This window comes from Chinchilla lanigera, unplaced genomic scaffold (genome assembly GCF_000276665.1).
Source record: "Chinchilla lanigera isolate Chin_1 unplaced genomic scaffold, ChiLan1.0 scaffold00089, whole genome shotgun sequence".
In the NCBI taxonomy this organism is placed as follows: Eukaryota; Metazoa; Chordata; class Mammalia; order Rodentia; family Chinchillidae; genus Chinchilla; species Chinchilla lanigera.
Window position 1 is genome coordinate 4,325,101 of NW_004955490.1, and position 6,055 is coordinate 4,331,155.

A 6,055-nucleotide genomic window follows, 5' to 3' on the forward strand; every position below is an offset into this window, starting at 1 on the left:
ATGTAAAAATGATTTTTTTTCTTTTGAATGAAACAAACACATTCACATTTCTTTCTTTTGAAACAAATGACAAAGACTCAGTTTACCAGCTTTTATAAAACTAAGCTTAACATTACACATTTAAACAACTGTCAAAACTTTACTGTATTTCCAACATCCATGCACAACTAGAAAGCATCCTTAAGTTTGTATTGAAACAGAAATATATTACCTTTAATGCATTAATAACTTTCATTACTAAATACTGAAAGAAATGGAAGTTGTTTCTGTGGAGGACTCCTCTTGGCAATGTTAGCTTCACAGCAGGTGGACACTACTTCGCTCATGTTTCAAACACAATAGAAAGCACATCCATGCTGGTGTTAGAGTACAATCTTGTCTTAACACTACTCAAGAGTCAAGGCTTACCTTAGATCACATTTTATAAAAGAGCAAAGTGCATAAAAAGATTACAATTTTAAAGATAAAAAATTGTCCTAGTGTGTGGTCCCACCAATAAACTCAAAAGTCGATGACAAAGAGGGGCTCTGAGATGGGCTGCTTATAAATACTTTGATTAGGTACAGTTATAGTGAAAGTTGAGTTTGTCTGATGTCTTCAAAAAATGTTCCTGTTAATCCTCAAATGGTGCTTGTTACAGTTTAACATTTCTTTTAAATGCCTGCATTGCATTACTTGCTATCCAAGCATAGCAGCTAGTCCTTACCATTCATTTATTGTTAAAGATTTTAACTGTCCATCTTCTTCAACTTCGACTCTTTCTTGACCATGCTTAATAATTCTCTTTGTGGTGATTTTTCTGTCATTAACAATTTTAGTAGAAGGTGATGTAAATTTGAAGTTACCATCCCACTGGCACCAAATTATGTGAACAAAAATGAAGTGAGTCCCCATGACCTCAGGATCTGAATGAAGTAAATTCTATATCAAATGAAGAAAATCCACCTCTAAAGAATGGAAATCCATTGATGGTGGAGAAAAAGGAGCCTGCACCATGGCTTCTACTTCCTTGGGGATCCCTTCAGTTACCCAAAACCTCTTCAAATGGTTCTTTGAAAATGAGTCCCTTCCACCGAGAAATTCCATGAAGACATCATCTGGGTTCCAGAATGTGACCTCAAACTCAAATGGACTGTCAAAATGACTTCCATCTCTTCCACCATCATTTCATCCTTCTTTGCCATATTTGTCATAAATGTCCCATTTTTTAGCATCTGATAAATAACACCTCATATGCTTCAGCCACTTGTAAGAATTTTTGCTCTGCTTCTTTATTCTCAGGATTTTTAATTGGTGTGCCACTTCAGTGCCAGTTTCCAAAATATCTTCTTGATGTCCTCAGGGGAGGCATATCTCTGCATTCCTAGAACTTCATAGTAATCCACCAGATTTTAACAGTTTGCTGGAACAAGTTCAAAGACATGGATGAGCAGCAGCAAAAAAGAAGGAGGTCTGCGGCAGGTCCCCTTGAGGCTCTGAGAAGGTATGCTGTTGGTGGCGGAGGCTGTACAAATGTTTTAGAACAGCTACCACTCGCTAGTCAGTTGCTTCTAAGTTGACCATACACCATACACTTTCCAGAGGATATTGATGTCAATCATAGCAATGATGGTAACTAGAGTTACAACTATTTATTCACATATTTGTGATACTGAGGATAAAAACCAGGACCTTCCCACTGAGTTATATTGGAGCCATTTTAATTTTTTTTTTTTAAACTATGAGATAGGGTTCTGCTAAGTCACCCAGATTGAGCTCAAACTTGTGATCCTCCTGCCTTGACTTCTCAGAGTGTTGACATTACCGGCATTTTCTGCCACACCTGGCTGCTAGCTAACATCATTGTACTTGTACATGAATGACCTAATTTAATTCTCACAATAAATCCTTGAGATATATACATACTTATTTTAAAGACAGAGGAATTGAGTATCAGAGAGATGTCATCTTGATGTGATTCCTATAATTGTGGTAGCACTTTCTGACCATAAGAAAAGACATTGATGTCAAGCTGTTGAAGTAAGAAAGGAAATATCGAAAGAGCTAGCAACCAAATTAAGTTATAACACCAAATACAACATTAACAGATGACATTTATTGAGTACTTTCCAAGAGTAATCTCATTTAATAATCACAACAGTTCTTTGAGGAAAAATGTATTGTGTGTGCCCCTACTCTGAAGCTCAGAGATGCTAATAATGGTGCCAAACTTTATTGGTTCTTTTCACTTCTTTCACACTGAAAGAATCACAATTTTCTCACTTTTCTATAAGTATCCATTATTTTCTAGAGAGACTGAACTCTCTCCAATCCTAAGGAGGTAAATCATAATTGAATTTAGCCAATCAGTGGTCTCCTTTCTCTTGCTAGTACTTGGTTTCACATAGAAAGGGAACTAATCCTGGCCTAAAGGGATCTAAAGGGAAGTTTACTGAGAGGCTTCTAGAGAAAATTTTCATTGTTAATAAGAAGATTAATAGGAAGAAATGCCTTTTCTTTTGCTTAAAATAGCTGGTTCTGCATGTAATGCCTAAAATATCTGTAAACTTATGGCTCACTTGAGCAGATTTTGTTGATAAATTGGGAAAGAGAGATGGGGTATATAAAAATGATGAGCTCAATGATTCATTGAATTTACCCCAGAATCACCCTGGTACTAGGATTATTAGATAAACTACACTTTGTCGGTCCTTCTGTCCCTGACAGCTAAATTCATCCTGTCTGACTCAAACATATAAGTGGTAAATAGCAGGTGTAGGCATCAACCCAAACTACATCTATCTCCAAAGCTCATGAGCTTAATCTCTATACTAAAATATCTCTGTTTTAATGGATGAATTTTCAGTGGAGGAGTAAGAGTCTGTGGGTAGAATAAAAGAAGAAACTGCAAACGACAGTAGTTTGAGAAATCTGTAAGCTGATTTCTACATTACTCAACAAAATTAGTAAAAAAGGAAAAAAGCTTTCTAGGATTAATATAGTTACTCTGGTGACTCTGTAGTCACTAGGCTCATATATATATATAAATATGAAATATATAGATTAGCAGGAAATTACACACACACACACACACACACACACACACGTGCGCATATAGACTTGACTTCCACTTCTTGATGCAAGATGGCCACTTGAGCACAAATCTTGTTCACCTTAAAGCCAGCAGGAAAAAGTAAATTTCAATATAGGTGTGGTCCTTTCCTCTATGAATGCTTATCATAACTTGTGCATAACATTATATATTCTGGAAGTGTATAAAGTATATTCTTTGTGTATTATGTGTAATACTAGATATTTTACATAGGATATTTCATTTACTTTTCAAAATAATGCTCATATTACCCCATTTTGTAGATAAATTCCACCTACTTCCTCAAGGTCATGTAGCTAAGAAACCATAGAACTGGGATTTGAACTCACATCTTACTTCAAAGTAGACATCATTAACTTTTTCCCACTATACTCATGGTCCTCAACATTGGCCATATATTAGAATCACCAGAATAGATTTTGAAAATATGAACACACACCATGTGAATTAAATCACAGTCAAAGTCATTCTGTAAAAGATTCTGACCTGATTCTGTTGTGAAGCCAGGGCTGAGCACTAGTGCACTTTCTAAATTGTTTGTCTTTTTGACCATATAAGCTTGTGTGTCCTGCCATGTATTTTCCTGAATATCTAATTGTTTATGTTTTGCCTCAGTTTATTTATTTCCCTGTGATATTTAAAATTATTTTAAAGAAACAATAAAGGGTCTTATTTCATATTTACTGCCAATTTAAAATAAAATTATTAAGAAATATATTAGGTATGAAAAACTGTTCAAATTTGAAAATAAATCTATGTAGTTCACCATATTAACAGATTAATGAACAAAAATTGCATGATCATATTAATAGCTTCAAAGAAAGCATTTGATAAAATTTAAGACCTATTCATGACTTTTTTTTTTTGTTGTTGTTTGTTTGTTTGTTTGTTTTTCTCCGGTACCGGGAACCGAACTCACGACCTTGCGCTTGCCAGGCAGGCGCTTTTGCCGCTGAGCTAAATCCCCAGCCCATGAGCTAAATCCCCAGCCCCCTATTCATGACTTTAAAAAAATAAAATCTTAGGAATAAAGGCAAAATTGCTCAACTTGATATAAAATATCTATAAAAAATGTCTTTATAGCTAACATCACATTTAACTGTGAAGACTGCAGCCAGGAATGGTGCACACAGTATTCTGGGAGGCTGAGGCAGGAGGATTGCAAGGTCAAGCCCAGCCTGGGCAATTTAGCAATTTAGCAACACCCTGTTTCAAAATTAAAAAAATAAATAAAAAGTGGCAGTGGATGTACCTTAGTGCCAAGGCCCTGGGTTAAAGCTCCAGTGCTAAAAAAAAAAAAAAATGAATGTTTTCCAGTTAAGATTGGAATTTGGGGCTGGGGATTTAGCTCAGTGGCACAGTGCCTGCCTGGCAAGCACAAGGTCATGAGTTCGATTCACGGTACTGGAGAAAAACCAAACCAAACCAAAACAAAACAAAAAAGATTAGAAGTAATTAAAAATGTCCATTTTTAACCATCAGTACTCAGTATAGTACTAGAGCTTCCAGCCAGTACAATAAAGCAAGAAAGAGAAATAAAAGGCATTAAGAAAGGTAGTAAGATTGGAAATAAATAAAGAAAAAGAGAACCCTGTGTGGTGGCGCACACCTATAATCCCAGTACTTGGGAGGCTGAGGCAGCAGAATCACTGTGAGTTCTAGGGCAGCCTGGGCTACATAGTGAGCTCAGGGACAGCCTGCACTATAAAGCAAGACCTGTTTCAAAGAAGATGACATGATCACCTATGTAGTAAATCCCATTACTTACAAAAAAAAATCTTTCAACTTGGTTAAGTGAATTCAGCAGGTGTCAAGGTATAAGATCAATATACATCAATTTCATTTCTAGATGCTAATAATTAACATGTAGAAAGCAAAAATTTAAATACAATATTATTTACAATCCTTAAAAATAAGATAGTTAAATATAAACCTAACAAAACATGCACACAGCCTGTTTGTGAAAATCACAAAACTAAGGACAAAAGCATTATCTAAATAAATGGAGAGATATATCTCATACATGGAGTGGAATACTCAATATAGTAAAAGTGTCAATTCTCCCCAAATTGTCATATAGGCTTAACAGAGTTCAAATAAAAATACCAGCAAGATTTTTAGATATACAAGAATATTATAAAATTTATACACAAAGTCAATAGACATAAAATAGTCAAATAAAAAATGAAAGGGCAGGAATTGGTCTACCTGATTTCAAGTCATTGTACAACTATAATAACAAAGACTGTTTGGATTTGGAGAAGGAATACATATAGAACAAAATGGAGGACACAAAATAGATCTACAGCAAATCTACCCAACTGATTTTTAAATTTTTAATTGACATAATATTTGTCATATTTATGATTTATAGAGTAATAGGTTTACATATGTATAGAATGTTCAATGATTAAATCAAGATAATTTTACATTTCCACTTCCTCAGATGTTTATCATTGTGTTGGGAAGCTGAGAATTTTTCTCTTGTATTTATTTTGAAACATAAATTTTTGTAGGCAATACGATAAAAATGAAAAGTCAGAAATATGGATACACTGAGACTAATAGCAAATCTCATTGCCAAAAACCTTGTAAAATAGGAGGGAATCAAATAATATATTTGGAATGCTAAAAGAAAAGTCTACAAACCAGAGTAGCATAACCTGCAATGATATCCTTCACAAATGAATGAGGAATAAAGTCTTTCTGAGATAAATAAAAATTGAGACAATTTTATCATCACCAGAGCAGCATTAGAAGAAATTAATAAAGGATTTCTCTCTCTCTCTTTTTTTTTTTTTTAGTTCTTTTCTGGTACCGGGAATCAAACTCACGACCTTGTGCTTGCCAGGCAGGCACTTTGCCACTGAGCTAAATCCCCAGCCCCACATAAAGGATTCTTACATCTGAAAGTCAAAGGACAATAATTCCCATTGTAAAAACACACGAAGTATAAAATTCACT

At 34.7% G+C, this 6,055-nt stretch overlaps 1 pseudogene; it reads right to left on the reverse strand.

Moving 5' to 3' along the window:
- Positions 1-702: 702 nt before the first annotated feature.
- LOC102026012 lies at positions 703-1,391 on the reverse strand (annotated as a pseudogene).
- Positions 1,392-6,055: the final 4,664 nt, after the last annotated feature.